Raw genomic sequence first — 19,232 nt, 5'->3', positions numbered from 1 at the left:
GCTTCTTGCGCTATCATCAATCAAAGTGTCCATGTGTTCTACATCTGCATTTCGAGGAATGAGCTATTCAGTATTAGGAAGAGCCACGCAGGGAAAAATTCAAACAATGGGTGTAAAAGAAACAGGTCTCGAAAGCATGGTGGGGAAGGGGAATATATACAATTTGGGAGTGGTGGTCAGAGACTGTCTGAAGATGAGATTTCTCTTTTTTTTAACTAATTAATTTCTTTTAATTGGAGGCTAATTACTTTACAATATTGTAATGGTTTTTGCCACACATTGACATGAATCAGCCATGTTTCTTAAAAGGAAGCTCTTGGGGTCAAAACAAAGAAACACAAATCATTGCCTGTGACACATTTCCCTTTGGACTTCAAAACCCACGTCAGTATCGTTATGAACATTTAGAAAGATTATATGCATAAGAGTAATAGGCCAGGACCCAGCTCCCAGTAATCCCAGTCAGTACCACTGGTATGAAAGCAGCAACAAACAACACTCACTCACACATCCAAGCACCCAGCACGCTAAAAGCTTGCGGACACTGACTCGTTTACTTGCTCCCAGTAACCCTACGAACCGGGTGCTCGCACTCCCCTCCCTGCAGCTGAGAACCCAACGGATGACCCAGGATTGCACCCACGGAACTGTCTGACTCTGTAGCTAAGGTCTTCATGTCAGACGGACACACACTCGTATGTGAGTCTACACAGCGGAGGCCACGCTACCCCAGCACAGAGGGGATCATTCCAGAGAATATGCCTGTGCTTGGATAACAAAGTCATGGACCCGAAAGTAAGGGGCAAGGGGTCACATCCAGTGCCCAGCCTTGGCACTACCACCTGAGTTCTTGTGAAGCCCCTCCCACCTGCCCTAGGACCACCCCTGCCATTCTTCATGCAGCGGCTTCACTTTAGGCAGCTGCCTGAGTCTGTGGAATACAGTACAGCAAATAAGCCTCTACAATCATGAAACCGATAACCCTGACCTTGACAAAACCACATACTAATAACTACAATGCTTGTGCAAACTATCCATTCATTCAGTTAATCATTCAACCAATTTTATGGAACCATGAGCGCATGCCGGTACTTCTTTATACACTAGAAATATACACAGTGACCAAAACGGACAAAATTCCCTTTCGGCTCCAAGATGGCATTCTAGTGGTTTCTAAAAGCACTCTTACAACTCAACTACATGTTAGTTACATGAACGTGTGGGCCTCCTGCTCACAAGGCTGGTCCAGACAGGACAGGGTCTACATCTCCAGAGATGCACACAGAGTATTTGAAGAATCAACTAACACAGTAAATCAATTAACATATTAACTAGCACACTGCTTTTGATTTTTCAAGAAACCTTGACAATCATCACTTCCAAGGGCTCTGTACATTTATCCTTTAAAGTAATACTTTAAGAAAAAAGTAATATTGCCCCTACCTTACAGATGATGGACAGTTCCATGTGGTTAGCTCTCAGAGTAAGGACCAGAAAATGGGCTTTCTAATTCTTGCTTAAGAACTTCATCTACTGAACCAAGGTACAACATCAGATTTCAACAGAAACCCAGATATTAGACAGCTATGACATTTGTGTCACCCATTCCCAAAAAAGCCAAAACCCCAACCACTAAGCATTCCCCTTTGTCATCTCAACGTGGTGGCACCCCAAAGATATCAGGCAAAAACCACTGACTGCTTAGTCCTGGGTGACATGTTGGCAGAACAGATATTTTTTCTAAGCCACAGCCTGTGGCCAACATACTCAGGCAGAAGCCAGGGATGGAATCTATCCAAGTCACCATGTGTCCCTATCACCATCTATTGTGTTTACCAGAGCTGGATATCTTTTGGCAACGAATTCAACATACACAATTAAAAAGAAGCTTGGAAATTTTGGATCATTTAATTAATCTTTATGTATTTTGTTCTATTAAGCAGCAAAGAAAATGTTTACAGCTCAATTGAACGAATTAGCATTTAAGATTCTTCTTTTTTGCAGAGAGATTTATTTATCTATATCTATCTATATAAAATATTGTAGAAATTAAAATGTCAAATCTAGATTCTTTGGCAAGAATTTTATACGACTGTGGAGGTGACATGTGGCCTGAATAATCTCTCATACAAATGTACTGAATTTCTTGAGCAGTAAGTATAACGTGTTTAATGAAGCTCAGCATTTGCAACCTGTCTCCCACAGAGTCCAGCAGAGTTTGCCTTTAGAATCTCCTGTGTCTAACTGTGGCTCAGAGACGACTTGCTAAGATGAGTTCATTCACAGATGACAGGACATACTCCAGAATTATCTAGAAAAATCATTATGCCTTTTCAGATATTAATGACCCTCACAATATACTAATTTAAACATGTACTGGCTTAGATAATTCTTACGAGATTTGAGAAACATTTTCTTGAATGTGAGTATGGTTAAGTCTCAGTCAGTTTGGGCTGCTGTAACAAAATCCACCATAACTTGGGCAGCTTAAGCAACACATATTTATTTCTTACGGTTCCAGAGATTGGGGAGTCCAAGATCCAAGAGCCAGCACAGTCAGTGAGGGGTAAGGGCTCTCTTCCTAGTTTGCAGGCAGCACCTTCTTGCCATATCCTCACACAGCAGACAGAGAGACCAGCTCTCTTGGCCCCTTTTATAAGGGCACAAATCCCATCATGAAGACTCCACCCCCATGACCCCATCTAAACCTAATTACCTCCCAAAGATCTATCATACTGGGGGCTAGGGTTCTGACATACAAATTTCCAGGGAATGCACAATTCAGGTCATAGCAGTCAGAAAAAAAGAATTTCATAAACTCTTGGATCTTCATTTTTTGTGGTGTCCAAATAGGCTAGAAAATACTCCACTGAGAAGAATGGAGGAAAAAAATGAAATCTGGAAATTTTCCCTACAATAAAACTACTGTGGTTGTTGTTAAGTTGCCAAGTTGTGTCTGACTGTGACCTCATGGACTGCAGCACACCAGATTCCTCTGTCCTCGAATCTCTCTCAGAGTTTGCTCAAATTCATGTCCGTTGAGTCAGTGATGCTCCTAACCATCTCATCCTCTGCTCCCCCCTTCTCCTTTTGCCTTCAATCTTTACCAGCATCAGGCTCTTTTCCAATGATGCTCTTTGCATCAGGTGGCCAAAGTACTGGAGCTTCAGCTTCAACATCAGTCCTTCCAATGAAGATTCAGGGATGATTTCCTTTAGGATTGACTGATTTGATCTCCCCACAGTCCAAGGGAGTTGGACTCCCCACAGTTCAAGAGACCTCTGAAGCACCACAATTCGAAAGCATCACTTCTTCGGCACTCAGCCTTATTTATGGTCCAACTCTCACATCCCTACATGACTAGTGGAAAAACCAAAGCGCTGACTATATAAGCCTTTGTTGGCAAAGTGAAGTCTCTGCTTTCTAATACACTGCCTAGGTTTGTCATAGCTTTCCTTCCAAGGAGCAGGCATCTTTTAATTTCGTGGCTGCAGTCACCATCAGCAGTGACTTTTCAGCCCAAAAAAATAAAATCTGTCACTGATTTCACTTTTTCTCCTTCTATTTGCCATGAAATGATGGGAACCGGATGTCATGATCATTGATTTTTTTTTTTTTAATGTTGAGTTTAAACACAGCATTTTCATTTTCCTCTTTCATCCTCATCAAGAAGCTCTTCAGTTCCTCTTCACTTTCTGCCATTAGGGTGGTATCATCTGCATATTGTAGGTTGTTGATATTTCTCCTGGCAATCTTGATTCCAAATTGTGATTCATTCAGCCAGACATTTCACATGATGGACATTGCATATAAGTTAATTAAGCAAGGTGATAATATACAGCCATGTCGTACTCCTTTCCCAATTTTGAACCAGTCCATTATTCTATGTTCAGTTCTAACTGCTGCTTCTTGACCCATATACACGTTTCTCTGTAGACAGGTAAGGTGGTACACCCATCTCTTTAAAAAGAGTTTCCATAGTTTGTTGTGATTCACACAGTCAAAGGCTTTAGTGTAGTCAATGAAATAGATGTTTTTCTGGAATTCCCTTGCTTTCTCCATGATCTAACAAATGTTGGCAATTTGCTCTCTGGTTCCTACACTAAACAATGCTACCTCTTAAATTCATGTCTGTTTTTAAGACCAGAAAATACAAACAGTAATAAATTGAAAATACTTTAAACTACAAGGCAAAACAGACAAAAATTTTTATAGTCAACACTGTGACTGGGTCTGATTTTACTTACTTATTTTTAACTATTTTGTTAAAATTAAACCCACCTTTGGCAAAATTTCCAACTTGCATAATACTTTGTCAAGATTGATGCTTCTTCTATCCAGGTTATTTAGAAGCATCTTAAGTTGAAGTGGCAAAGAATACATGACAGTCTTATCAAGATGACAATGGAAGCAAGATCTCTGTAATCTGCAGCCATCCAAAAGATTAAAATTCCCTCTCTCTTGAAATGAGTGCTCTGAATAAGATATAACAAAATGGATCCAAGAACAGTAAATTTGGTGCATTATATGAAAAGCCTGCCAAGGCAATTGATACTCAGGGGGAAAATAGGAGTTTTTATAACTGGGTAAATGCCATGTGAGCAAAACAGAGCATAAAAAGGAAAAAGGCAGAAATGAATCCAGCAAACTTAGGGAAGGATTCAAACTTCCTTAACTTACACAAACTTTCAAATCCTGAATAGAAACCACTAGCCCTTCAGGCCTTACAAACATCAGATAAACTAGAATCATCTGTTCCATCCAGTTCAGTCACTCAGTAATGTCCGATTCTTCCACATCATGGACTGCATGGGGTCAGCCCCATGGATGCCAGGCTTCCCTGTCCATCACCAACTCCCAGAGCTTACTCAAACTCATGTATATCGAGTCAGTGATGTCATCCAACCATCTCATCTTCTGTCGTCCCCTTCTCCTCCGGCCTTCAATCCTTCCCAGCATCAGGGTCTTTTCCAGTGAGTCAGTTCTTTGCACTAGGTGGACAAAGTATTGGAGTTTCAGCTTCAGCATCAGTCCTTCCAATGAATATTCGGGACTGATTTCCTTTACGATGGACTGGCTGAATCTCCATGCAGTGCAAAGGGACTCTCAAGAGTATTCTCCAACACCACAGTTCAAAAGCATCAATTCTTTGGCCCTCAGCTTTATTTATAATCCAAATCTCACATCCATACATGACTACTGGAAAAACCATTCCTTTGACTAGATGGACCTCTGTCAGCAAAGTAATGTCTCTGCTTTTTATTTTTTAGTTGTTGTTATTTTTTTTAATATAAATTTATTTATTTTAATTGGAGGTTAATTACTTTACAATATTGTATTGGTTTTGCCATACATCAACATGAATCTGCCACAGGTATATACGTGTTCCCCATCCTGAACCCCCATTCCTCCACCCTCCCCGTACCATCCCTCTGGGTCGTCCCAGTGCACCAGCCCCAAGCATCCAGTATCCTGCATTGAACCTGGACTGGCGATTCGTTTCATATATGATATTATACATGTTTCAATGCCATTCTCCCAAATCATCCCACCCTCTTCCTCTCCCACAGAGTCCAAAAGACTGTTCTATACATCTGTGTCTCTTTTGCTGTCTCACTTACAGGGTTATCATTACCATCTTTCTAAATTCCATATATATGTGTTAGTATAGTGTATCGGTATTTTTCTTTCTGGCTTACTTTACTCTGTATAATAGGCTCCAGTTTCATCCACCTCATTAGAACTGATTCAAATGTATTCTTTTTAATGGCTGAGTAATACTCCATTGTGTATATGTACCACAGCTTTCTTATCCATTCATCTGCTGATGGACATCTAGGTTGCTTCCAAAAATATGGAACACTTCAGGAATTTGCATGTCATCCTTGCACAGGGGCCATGCTAATCTTCTCTATATCGTTCCAATTTTAGTATATGTGCTGCCAAAGCAAGCACTGTCTCTGCTTTTTAATACGTTGTCTAGTTTGGTCATAGATTTTCTTCCCAGGAGTGTCTTTTAATTTTATGTCTGCAGTCACCATATGCAGTGATTCTGGAGCCCAAGAAAATAAAGTCACTGTTTCCACTGTTTCCCCATCTATTTGCCATGAAGTGATGGGACCAGATGCCATGATCTTCATTTTTTGAATGTTGAGTTTTAAGCCAGCTTTTTCACTCTCATCAAGAGGCTCTTTAGTTCCTCATCACTTTCTGCCATAAGGCTGGTATCACCTGCATATCTGAGGTTATTGATATTTTTCACAGCAATCTTCATTCCAGCTTGTGCTTCATCCACTCCAGCATTTCTCATGATGTACTCTGCATATAAGTTAAATAAGCCAGGTGACAATATACAGCCTTGACGTACTCCTTTTCCAATTTGGAACCAGTCTGTTGTTCCATGTCCAGTTCTAACTGTTGCTTCTTGACCTGCATACCGGTTTCTCAAGAGGCAGGTCAGGTGGTCTGGTATTCCCATCTCTTTCAGAATTTTCCACAGTTTGTTGTGATCCACACAGTCAAAGGCTTTGGTATAGTCAATAAAGCAGAAATAGATGTTTTTCTGGAACTCTATTGCTTTTTTGATGATCCAGCAGATGTTGGCAATTTGATCTCTGGTTTCTCTGCATTTTCTAAATCCAGCATGAACATCTGAAGTTCAAGGTTCATGTACTGTTGAAGACTGGCTTGGAAAATGTTGAGCATCACCTTGCTAGCTTGTGAGATGAGTGCAATTGTGCAGGAGTTTGAGCATTCTTTGGCATTGCCTTTCTTTGGGATTGGAATGAAAACTGACCTTTTCCAGTCCTGTGGCTGAGTTTTCCAAATTTGCTGGTATATGTAGTGCAGCACTTACACAACATCATCTTTTAGGATTTGAAATAGCTCAACTGGAATTCCATCGCCTCCACTAGCTTTGTTTGCAGTGATGCTTCCCAAAGCCCATTTGACTTCACACTCCAGGATGTCTGGCTCTAGGTGAGTGATCATACCCTCATGATTATCTGGGTCGTGAAGATCTTTTTCGTATAGTTCTTCTGTGCGTTCCTGCTACCTCTTCTTAATATCTTCTGCTTCTGTTAGGTCCATACCATTTCTTTCCTTTATTGTGCTCATCTTTGCATGAAATGTTTCCTTGGTATCTCTAATTTCTAATTTTGAAGAGATCTCTAGTCTTTCCCATTCTATTGTTCTCCTCTATTTCTTTGCACTAATCACCGAGGAAGGCTTTCTTATCTCTCCTTGCTATTCTTTGCAACTCTGCAGTCAAATGGATATACCTTTCCTTTTCTCCTTTGCCTTTCACTTATCTTCTTTTCTCAGCTGTTTGTAAGGCCTCATCAGACAACCATATTGCCTTTTTACACCTTTTTCATGAGGATGGTCTTGATCACTGCCTCTTGTACAATATCACAAACCTCCAACCACAGTTATTCAGGCACTCTGTCTATCAGATCTAATTCCTTGGATCTATTTTTCACTTCCACTGGATAATCGTAAGGGATTTGATTTAGGTCATACCTGAATGGTCTAGTGGTTTTCCCTACTTTCTCCAATTTAAGTCTGAATTTGGCAATAAGGAGTTCATAATCTGAGCCACAGTCAGCTCCCAGTCTTGTTTTTGCTAACTGTATAGAGCTTCTTCATCTTTGGCTGCAAAGAATATAATCAATCTGACTTCACTATTGATCATCTGCTGATGTCCATGTATAGAGTTTCCTCTTGTGTTGTTTCAAGAGAGTGTTTGCTATGATCAGTGCGTTCTCTTGGCAAAACTGTATTACCCTTTACCCTGCTTCATTCTGTCCTCCATGGCCAAATTTGCCTGTTACTCCAAGTATTTCTTGGCTTCCTACTTTTGCATTCCAGGCCCCTATAATGAAAAGGACATCTTTTGGGGGTGTTAGTTCTAGAAGGTCTTGTTGGTCTTCATAGAACTGTTCAACTTCAGCTTCTTCAGCATTACTGGTCGGGGCATAGACTTAGATTACCATGATATTGAATGGTTTGCCTTGGAAATGAACAGAGATCATTCTGTCGTTTTTGAGATTGCATCCAAGTACTGCATTTCGGACTCTTTTGTTGACTATGAGAGCTACTTCATTTCTTCTAAGGGATTCTTGCCCACAGTAGTAGATATAATCGTCATCTGAGTTAAATTCACCCATTCCAGTCTATTTTGGTTCGCTGATTCCTAAACTGGTGATAGAAGCAAGGTCCAATGCTATAAAGACCAATATTGCATAGGAATCTGGAATGTTAGGTCCATAAATCAAGGCAAATTGGAAGCAGTCAAACAGGAGATAGCAGGAGTGAACATCGACATTCTAGAAATCCACGAACTAAGAAGGACTGGAATGGGTGAATTTAACTCAGCTGGCCATTATATCTACTACTGTGGGCAGGAATCCCTTAGAAGAAATGGAGTAGCCATCATAGTCAACAAAAGAGTCCAAAATGCAGTACTTGGATGCAATCTCAAAAACAACAGAATGATCTCTGTTTGTTTCCAAGGCAAACCATTTAATATCACAGTAATCCAATTCTATGCCCCAACCAGTAATGCTGAAGAAGCTGAAATTGAACGGTTCTATGAAGACCTACAAGACCTATTAGAACTAACACCCAAAAAAGATGTCCTTTTCATTATAGGGGACTGGAACACAAAAGTAGGAAGTCAAGAGATACCTGAAGTAACAGGCAAATTTGACCTTGAAGTACAAAATGAAGCAGGGTAAAGACTAACAGAGTTTTGCCAAGAGAACGCACTGATCATAGCAAACACCCTCTTCCAACAACACAAGAGAAGACTCTACACATGGACATCACCAGATGCTCAATATCGAAATCAGAATCATCTGTAGTGGAACAAAAGTCCCAAACAAGACAGAATCATGTCTCCCCAGACTGGATGCCAGCAGTGTTGCTAGCTTAAGAAATGTCTGATTCATTCCTGATTCTTCAGTACTACACAAAGGAAGCTCTGACTCCGTGGGAGCAACAACTTGGAGGATTCCCAGACTTATAAGTCTGCAGAAGCACCTCGCCTCCAGAAAGATCTCCAGGTCTTTCATGAAAATGAATATGATCTCCCAGGGGAGAGAATAGAATCACGAGCACATGTATCTAAATCAACACACTCCTGGTACATCTGAAACCCATACATGAAAACCCAAACTCCACTCATGAAAATATAGGCAATACTGTGGCACCTCTACCCTTATCTGTGAAACAGCGATTCTTCTATCTCTCAGTTCAGATTATGAGGATATTATCTGGTCACCACAGTGAGCATCTTCATAAAGACTGGTAAGGACCTACTGAGAGCAATAATTGGGGCAGAATAAAGCTGCAGGCAAAACAGGTCACAGGTCCTTGTTCTCAAGGTTCTGACTTCAAGGTCTGAACTCAATGTGTGAAATAAAAGGACTTCTAATAAAAGATCAGAATCTCTAGGAACCTGCTAGAGAGATCACTGCCAGACTGTGGCCACCTCCTCAAAGACAGGGACCATGCTCCCACCAAGGTGTCTGGCCAGTGTCAACAAATATTAGATCAGTCATTTTAACAACACTCAGTAGTATTGAGGGGTGGGTGATTTATATACACTGAGTCTAAATCTCACTAAGAGGCAAGTGTTATTCCCAAGGTACAGATGATGAAATCAAAACTCAAAGAGATCAGATCTCTGCATAAGACCCCACCCAGTTAAGGGCCAGAGCTAGGTTGTGAATCCACGTTTCTGCCACCCCAATCTGCTAAGGAAACCAAACTGAAGACCAGTTAAGACTTGAGATATAGACTTCCAAACAGGTCTCAGTTTTCTAATCGGTAATGTTAAGAGAATGAATCAAGTCTCTTCTGAAAGTCCACTATTTGACTGTCCCTGGTGTCTGAACTACAAAGGAGAAACTAGGTCATGATCACATCCCTCCTCTGATCACAGAAATCTTAAATTTAAATAAAGGAGCCCCTACAAAAAGTTCCTGGAACAAAGTGGACCCAAGAGCATGGAAGTCACTTCCATTGTATCTAAGATTCACTGGTTCAAAAAAAACAACTTCTCTCAAGATTGGTAAAAGGAACCAGAGGAGATGACCAAAACAGGCCTGGGCAACAAGTGATTTGTTTGACTTGGCTTTGCCCCCATGCAAAACTCCAGCCTGAATAGTGTGTGTATAGCACTGACTCAAGCCAATGAAAAGCCCTTTTGGAACCAGATGTCGCATCTGAGAATGGCTTGATTTTCTAAGCTAATCATTAACCATTCTTTTTTGGCTACAAGAGTATCACAGCTTTTGTAAATTTAGCAACATTTTGGTAAATCTTCATTATTTTAAAAAATCTATTTAAAAAGTCCTCTATAAAGGAAATGTTAGACAATAATTGTGTGCCTAATTAATGAGGCTTTACCGAAAACCTAACTGATAAGAGCAATTATGTACCAAATATGCTTGCAATCTGTGTGATGAAAATACTATTCCTATCAGAGGACACTGACTGAAAACTAGGTTGGAAGAAACATTCGCAGCAGTCACCAGGAAACAATTAACTAAATGTGGACCTCAGAGGGGAACACCGTAATTTTTTAATATTTTAGATAGCTCACTGCATGAAAGGTCTTGATCAAAAAGCTGCTTGAAATTCCATTAGAAAAGAGAATAGCAAACAATTTCAGAGATTCGAAAGACAGCATGATAAAATGACAAGTGCAAAAACAGGCTTCGGGATTTGTTAGAATATTTACTCAATGGAGAATCTTTCAATTATTAAGGAATGACATTTCATTAAGCAAATTCTTTAATTAACTGCCACCGCCTTGCCAGGATGCTTCAAGATGCGCCATATTCTATGGATCTGGGGATCACCAAGGAGCATAATCACCAAGCTTTCAGTGGGACTGCACACATCCATCAAAAGTCAAAATGCTACGAGGGATACATATGGTCCCCTAACAGTGGAATTCAGAGGAAATAAGGCCAAAGTGCTTATGGAGGGAGAAGGTCATCTGTTTTAACCTGGCAATTATTTATTATTTCCCTTGCTCAAGAAAAGGAGAATTGTAATGCCAGCTAGAAATGAGAAAAAAAAAAAAAGATTCCTCTGAAAGAAGGAAAATACAAAAGGAACATGTTTATTATCCAAACCTATAAAGTTCAAACAAGTGTTAATGATGGCCCCATACCAAGATCGCCATAATTTTTGCTATTCATCCATATCCATCTTCCCAAATGTACAATGACAATCCATAGAAAAATAAAGAGGGTGTCCCCAAAAACAGGAATCTCAGCCCAAATGGACAGGTTAGGGGAGGAAGATAGGAAACCATGAACTGCAGCAGTTGATTTCCATGGTGTAATCATGTAAACTCTACCCTGGCTGATTCCAAGTTACCTACATAAAGTCACTAAACACGAAACCAAGAAAAGATACTGCCTCTTGAGATCTGGTATCAGCCAGCTCCAGCACAAGCTAGAACGGATGAGAGAGACAAGGTAGCTTGGGATTTCTGATATGCAGGGCGTGCAAATGGAAGGCACTGCAATGGCCTCTCAAGAATGTCCATATCCTAAAACCCAGGACTTGTGAATGCCTTTGCTATTGTTGTTCAGTCGCTAAGTCATGTCCAGCTCTTTGCGATCCTGTGGACTGCAGCACGCCAGGCTTCCCCGTCCTTCAATAGTTCCTGGAGTTTGCTCAGATTCATGTCCGTTGAGTTGGTGATGCTATGTAACCATCTCATTCTCTGATGCCCCGTTCTTCTTTTGCCTTCAATCTTTCCCAGCCTCAGGGTCTTTTCCAGTGAATTGACTCTTCTCATCAGGTAGCCAAAGTATTGGAGCTTCAGCTTCAGCATCAGTCCTTCCAATGAATATTCACGGTTGATTTCCTTTAGGATTGACTGATTTGATCTCCGTGCTGCCCAAGAAATTCTTGTCTTCTCCAGCACCATGATCTGAAAGTATCAATTCTGTGCTGCTCAGCCTTCTTTGTGGTCCAACTCTCACATGCCTACATGACCACTGGAGAAACCTTAGCTTTGACTAAGCTGGACAGGGCAGGGAACAGATTTTCCCCTATAGCCTAGAGCAGGAACACAGCTTTGAAAACTCCTTGATTTTAGCCCTATAAAGTCTATTTTGGACCTTTGACCTCTAGAAATAGAAAATAATCAATATGCATTGTTTTAAGCAGCTAGGTTTGTAGTCATTTGTCATAACAGCAATAAGAAATTAACACACTGACTAAAACCCAGTCAGACCCTTACAAATGAGGGTGGAAGTTAAAATGGTAACTTCTGGGACAAATAAACGCTGTAGGACAGAAGTTACAAAGCAGACCCCTTCACCTCACCCTGTAGTCAAATCAGACCTGCAAGCTAATATGCTTGAGCCAGATTTCAAGGCCAGGAAATTCTGTGTTTAAAAAAAAAATTTAGGTGTTTTTCAGGTTTGTCCAGGAAACTAGGATGTCTGACCCCACTGGCCCACATCCCATGAGGCAACATCAGCTGAGGAGCAGTGCAGCAGTCCCAGCCTGCGCCAGTCCAGGTTGCCAAACTCCCATCCCAACCGCCCTCATCCATAGGGTATGGCCAGGCTGGCTGCTGGACATATGAGAGTGGACAATCCCTGCTCCAAACTGAGCTCGGCTGTAGTGTAAAAGAGTGGGGATGTGAGCAGGCAGTCTCACAAGGTTGGAGGGTGGTTTTTCCCCACCCTCCTTCCCCCTCCATCACCACCCACCGTGCTGGAGTTTTGGGAGGTCCAAAGAAGAGAGGTGCTAACACCCCTCCATCCCTCTCTCCTGTACTAGGACCTGCACTAGCTTTCTGCGGCTGCCACAGCAAATTACCACAAACGAGTGGCTTTAAACAATAGAATTCATTCTGCCACAGTTTAAGAGGCCATAAGTCTGAAATCAAGATGGTCCTCAGGAGAATCCATTCTTTTTCTCTTCCAGTTTCTGGTGGCCATTGGCATTCCTTTGTGTTCCTCGGCTCTGTTTTCACCCTCTCCTCTCCTCCAGGTGTCTGTACCTGCCTTGGCCTCTCTCTGATAAGGAGACTTGAGAAGGCACTTAGGGTCCACTCCAGTAATTCAGAATAAACACTTTATCTCAAAATCCTTCCCTATGCTTGCAAAGACTGTTTTTCTCAACAAAGTGATGTTTACAAATTCAAGGGATTAGCACTTGGTCTCTTGGGGTGGCCAACATTCAATCCACTTCCATTTCCATCACCAATTTCCCTAGCCCAGGGCACTGTCTGGGGCAGAAAAGACACAACAAGAAGGGACCCCAACACTGACCGGGGCTGTAGTGGGTGCGGGACACTCAGAGGCCATACTTTCTGCGCCCTGCAACCCCACCTGCCCTCTGCATCACTGCCCTACTGAACAACCCTCTGGTCTCTTCCCCAGTGCATCAGAAAAGAAACCCACCTGTCTCTCAGACTCCAGGGTCACCATCCCCCTGTGCCCCAACCCCTCCTCCCAGGCAGCCCCCTCTGACTCCCCAGCAGGGCGGGCTCCTCCCACTCCCAGCCCAGGTGAGACCTCCTTCAAAAGGCCTTCTCCATTACCTGACCCAACAGCATCACTGGCTCACCTTCCCTTTTTCCAGGATTTGTCACTTCCTGAATTACTCATTTCATGCCATTTCATTCTCCTTCATCTCCCTCCACCAAACAGAAGCTCCAGGAAACCAGGGAGTTTTGCTGGACTTATTTCCACAGCATCTTCAAAGCCCACAGGGCAGGTACTCAGAAAAACCATAGCTAACTGAAAGCTTGCCCCATTTCACAGCGAGGATGATTTTAAGTCCTGGCTGGACACTGCTTTCTTCTACCTGGGCTTATTTTTGACAAACATGAATCAGGTAATGCATTTCTCTCCTGGGTTACCTTCAAATGTACTCTGTTAAATCACTGATGTTAAAGAAATTTTCTAAACAGACAACTATACTGTGCTGCCTTCCAGCTGGAATTCAAGGAGCCATTATATTTTCTTTAAAATGCTTTTTCCTCACCTAATTAGTTTAAAATGTTGATAGTAATCCAGAAGTTTAATTGCAGACTGAGCACTTTGGTGCTCCAAGCCGACCCCCACACACTTGAGAGAAAACCTAGATAACAACCTGTTCATGCAAACTTAGGGTATCCCAATAATTATATGGATACCTTCTGGTTTTTATTATATAAAGTACATATATATGGAATATTTAAACATTTTCAAAACATAAATTTTTCAAAATCACTGAATTGCAAAGAACTGTATTTTTGAGAGAAGATTTCTATTAAAAAGCCTATTAGTTCGGAATACAGAGATTTAATCTTTCAAAGCCTCTGCTTCATCAGTTGTAAAATATCTTCTGCAAATGGTGCGTGCTGGCTTCTTAAATCGTGCCACCTCCCTGAAACTCAAAGTGGGAGCCTAGGAACAGAGGCCACAGATCCCCAAAGACTCTATAACCCAAAAAAGGAGAGGACCGCCTAATCTGAGGGAGCAGCACAAGACTGTTGGGTTTTTAACAAAGTAAGAAAATTAAAGAGGGAACAGCCACATATGTGTGTGTGCACACACGCGCAAACACACACACACACACACACACTCCACCATCTATTACCACAGTAAAGGATATTTTAAATCAAAAAAGAAAAGCAAGCTCAGAACAAAAAAGCATGGCCCTTGAATGGAATATATTTATGTATATGAACACCTCCCTGCACTGTTCTTCTTTCTCTTTGGTCAACTGAGATCAGAGTAAATAAATTTAACACCCACAGACACTGCAGTATGGACCCAAGTTTGGAAATCATATGGGAAAGATGAAGTGACATATGAAAAGCAAAAGAATATGTTGGCTCACCTCTTACCCTCACCAGATTTACTCACTTGGAAAAGAGAAAGTTCCCCCGGGCAAGGCATGGCAAATCTAGCACACAAAGACAAGATAAATCTTAGCTTCTAAAATCAAAAGGTCAAGTTCACATACACAGAAGAAAATCTGAAGGGAGATGAAGTGGGCCAGAACCTTTCACTACCCCATCAGTCCAAGGCCTCTGCACTCCATGGCTGCTCTGAGGAGCTAACCTCAGCTGAGAGAGAGGAGGAGCATGCTTGGGCAGGATCCCACTTGAGGGGATGGGATGAGGTCACAGCCGTGTCTCAGCTGACAGACACTTGGCAAGAGGTCACATATGAGGACACCTTCTCCAGGGCACTGTGTTTAATGCAGGACAATATGCTCCCATCAGACTTGTAGGAAAGACTTCAGCCAAAAGACAGAGGATCTGGGTCCTGCACCACAGCCATTGATGGTGTCAAGATCTGAGTGTCGCAAGATGAGAACCACGGTAACTACTTCTCACGCGGTCTCTGATATGATGTTCAGGTATCATGAGACCCTGAAGTACTAGTGCCAGGATCTTCATCTGGTCCTGTCACCTTTAGAATGGGACATGAATCCATCAGAGCTGCTTCTTCCTGACTAAGCTGGCTCAGCCTCTCCACACCCTAGGTTGCTTCATGGCCACAGAACCGTGAACTGTTTAGAACAAGAACATTAACCATACCTTTCAGCTCTCATGCAGACATCTTGAGTAGCTCCATATAAGCCCTGCAGTGGAAGCACTCCATCATCCTCGACAAAGCCACAGCACATACATCATTCACATGCCCAATTCCCCTTTGGTGGCAGCACACTGGACACTGACCAGTACTGCCTCTCAGCTCCAGATCTGGGCCCTTAGAGACCAGGGAAAAAGAGCTCCCCACTTGTCTCTCTCAGTAGCTGTGATGTAAAGGTGAATTTTAGATCTCCTCTGTGTTTAGTCATCAAAATAAAGGCCTGCAAGATGTTAACAAATACTTGGAAATACTTGCTAGACAAGATGTTAATAGTGGATGCTTAAGGCGTGGTAAGTGAAGGGTCTAACAAATTAACTTGGAGTCTTCTGGAATATGAGAATTTCCCCAGGAGACTTTTTGAATGCCAGTTTTGTTTCTGCCAGAGGCATCTTGAGTCTTTATGAGTCGTCAAGAGGGCCCCATTCCCACAAGGCTTGAGCTCCAGGGTCCAAGAGATCTCAGTAAATGCCTTCATCCCAGTATTTCCATGCGAAATGCCAAGGCTCTGAGCATCCCCAGCGTGGCAGGGCCGCCCCTGTGGTAGACCAGTTACTCATCTGACTCTTGTACTGAAAGAGCTCTATCAACAGCAGGTGCTGGAGAGGAACTCAAGGCCAGAGGCATCAAACCTTTAAGCTTCCTTTGGTCCCCTGGCTGTGTGTGTGCTCATTGCTCAGTCACGTCTAACTCTTTCCTACCCCGTGGACTGTAACCCAGTAGGCTCCTCTGTCCATGAAACTTCTCAGGCCAGAATACTGCAGTGGTTGGCCAATCCTACTCCAGGGGATCTTTCAGACCCAGGGAGTGAACCCAGGTCTCCCGTGTTTCCTGTATCGGCAGGCAGATTCTTTATTACTGACTCACCTGGGAAGCCCTCTTTTGCCCCCCATTCCTATCCAAATCCCTCAACCCAAGTAGACAGCAAGATAAATCCCACTTGACATCATTTTTACTTCTATCCTAATGTCATCTGCCATTATCACATGTCCTTAATTATTAGAGGAAAGCATGCTATTTGACTCTAGCTACTATTGACTCTGTGGTGTAAAACAAGCCTGGGGGTTCTATATCCAATCCCTGCATTTGGCAGCCTGAAGGCAGCAGGCCACCCCTTAAAGTGAGCAGTAGGTCACAAGGAATTCCTTAATTCAGTCTCCATCCTCTGAGCTGTGAAAGGAAACAAACTATCCTCGGGGTGAGGACCACAGAAGAGAGAGAGTGCTGTTATCTTGCACAAGCAGACACTGATGGAGGCATCCTGTGAAGAATGAACTACAACCCAGGACAAAGACCGAGGTAGCAATTGTTCCCATATTATCTTGGGGCAGGGGCAAGGGTCTTGGGGCAGGAGGGGGCCATCATTGACTCAAACCCTCGCTAGTAAATAGCTACTTTAACATAATAGCAATGTACTAATTAATACAGCCAGAGAGGACCAGAAGAAAAGAGGTTTTATTATTTCTATTAATATTTAAAACTATCCCTTAACCTTTCAAAAGGGTGAAAAATGAGGTTTTCAGGAAGCAAACACCTGAACAGCTTCCTAAAAGAAGGAAATGTGACCCAGTTTCAGGGACCAGGAGCAGTTTATGGAAGCACTGTTAGCTCTGCACCTTCGTCCTGGCCACCGAAGCAGGTTATCTGGAGGCTCCACAAGGAACAACTGACAGTGGATATCCAGACCTTCGATCCTCACAGGTTAAAGGCTGTTTGGAGGAAACATGAAAATATTTACAAGAGTCACGTGTAAGGAGGGGTAAGAAGGAGCCGTGGAGGGCCTCCAGAGCCCAGGCGCTACAGGTACTACGTCACATAGCATCTCATTATTCCGAGTAGAATATCCTAGGAGGACGGTATCATGCCTGTTTCACAGGTGAAGAAACTGAAGCCTTGAGCCAGAGGCTGAGCACTCCATTCCCTCCACACCTAAGTACAGAAAGACACTCAACTTCAAGCCCACCTATCTCATGAGTACTGCTGAGGCTTTCCTTCATTCCCTGAGCCTTAAAAAGTAAGGCCTCAAAGTGTCTGAGGGATGCCTTGGCAAGACAGAGGTGCATGGAATCGAGATTTTCATAACATCCCTTGCAGTCTTCCTAGCTAAATAAATTCAATTCAGTTTCAGTGGTGCCTTTGCTTCAGAGCACAGCTCAGCCTCTCTTTTTAAAAAACAAATCTAATATCAGAAAACCAAAAATGTAAAAGAATAGAAAAAATGAAATCATTTACATCCTCTGAATTTAGTTTTCAGAAAACAATTTGTAAGTATCTCTAAATAACAGAATCTCTTTCATTAATTAGGCATTAATTCATAGATGACCATCTACTGTGGTAAGGAAGCTAATGACAGAGAAAATTAAAAGTAAATAATTGAGTTGCTGCCAACCAAGACCGCAGTAAGTACACCTACACAGGGGGAGGGAAGTATTTGGTTTGTAAACAATAAAATGGGTCTGAGTTTTACATACAAAGACAAGGAAGACATGCAGTACACACAGCAGATCATGGTTTCATCCAGGGATGTGGTTCCCAGGTGCTAGTAACCTGCTCTCCTGGGAGATGCAGAACACTGAGAAGCTGGCAATCCAGGAGGTACAAGGCAACTCAGGAAAACTGTCCTTCTCAAAACTGCATCTTCCCTGGTGGTCCAATGGCTAAGATTCTCTCTGGGCTCCCAATGCAGAGGGCCAGGATTTGACCCCTGGTCAGGGAACCAGTAATAGATCCCACATGTCACAACTAACAGTTGGCAGGCCTCAACCAAAAAGATCCCGCATGTCAACAAAGATCAAAGATCCTGCATGCTGTGATTAAAACCAGGCGCAGCCAAATAAATTAATTAAAATAACTATATCCTTGACTTCCCTGGTGGCTCAGACAATAAAGCGTCTGTCTACAATGCAGGAGTCCCGGGTTCGATCCCTGTGTTGGGAAGATCCCCTGGAGAAGGAAATGGCAATCCACTCCAGGACTATTGCCTGGAAAATCCCATGGACAGAGGAGCCTGGTAGGCTACAGTCCATGGAGTCGCAAAGAGTTGGACACGACTGAGTGACTTCACTTTCACTCTTTCACTTTTTATCTATCAGGTGAGCAGAATTTCACTAGCACCTCATCCTGGCAAGACTGTGGGGGAAACATGGTGTTACAGGGAAAAACTGACTCCATGTTGGATCTGTTGCTTTTAACTTTTGCTTCCCACTGTTTTTGTTCACTACAAGGATACTGTCCATACATAATGCCCTGTCTCGGGGAACCTGCCCCTCTGCCTAAATGTTAAACCAAGTGCCTTTGTTCAGGACCATGTCCACCTGTGGATGGCTAAGGGAAGAAAGAAATTACTACATCTTGCCCTCACGCTTGCCATTCCAGGAGATATCTGTAAGATTAATGGCCTTTTTACTTTACTTCTTCACCTCCCCAATCTCTGTCCTATAAAAGAACCTAGCATCCAGATCCCATCAGTTCAGTTCAGTGGCTCAGACTATCTGACTCTTTGCAACCCCATGGACTGCAGCATGCCAGGCTTCCCTGTCCATCACCAACTCCCAGAGCTTGCCCAAACTCATGTCCATCAAGTCAGTGATGCCATCCAACCATCTC

At 42.5% G+C, this 19,232-nt stretch overlaps 1 protein-coding gene and 1 non-coding gene across 4 annotated transcripts in view; both read right to left on the bottom strand.

Moving 5' to 3' along the window:
• The window catches only part of CACNA2D3 (calcium voltage-gated channel auxiliary subunit alpha2delta 3), a 903,947-nt gene that overhangs the window by 786,070 nt on the left and 98,645 nt on the right, over positions 1 to 19,232 (bottom strand). The window lies entirely within an intron of this gene.
• Positions 5,849 to 5,955, bottom strand: LOC113881071. The gene has a single exon (XR_003507926.1). It is a non-coding gene; the product is annotated as a U6 spliceosomal RNA (small nuclear RNA).

The sequence above is a fragment of the Bos indicus x Bos taurus genome, chromosome 22, assembly GCF_003369695.1.
Source record: "Bos indicus x Bos taurus breed Angus x Brahman F1 hybrid chromosome 22, Bos_hybrid_MaternalHap_v2.0, whole genome shotgun sequence".
In the NCBI taxonomy this organism is placed as follows: domain Eukaryota; kingdom Metazoa; phylum Chordata; class Mammalia; order Artiodactyla; family Bovidae; genus Bos; species Bos indicus x Bos taurus.
The sequence above is the reverse complement of the archived record's forward strand: the minus strand, read 5'-3'. Positions and strand labels throughout refer to the sequence as shown.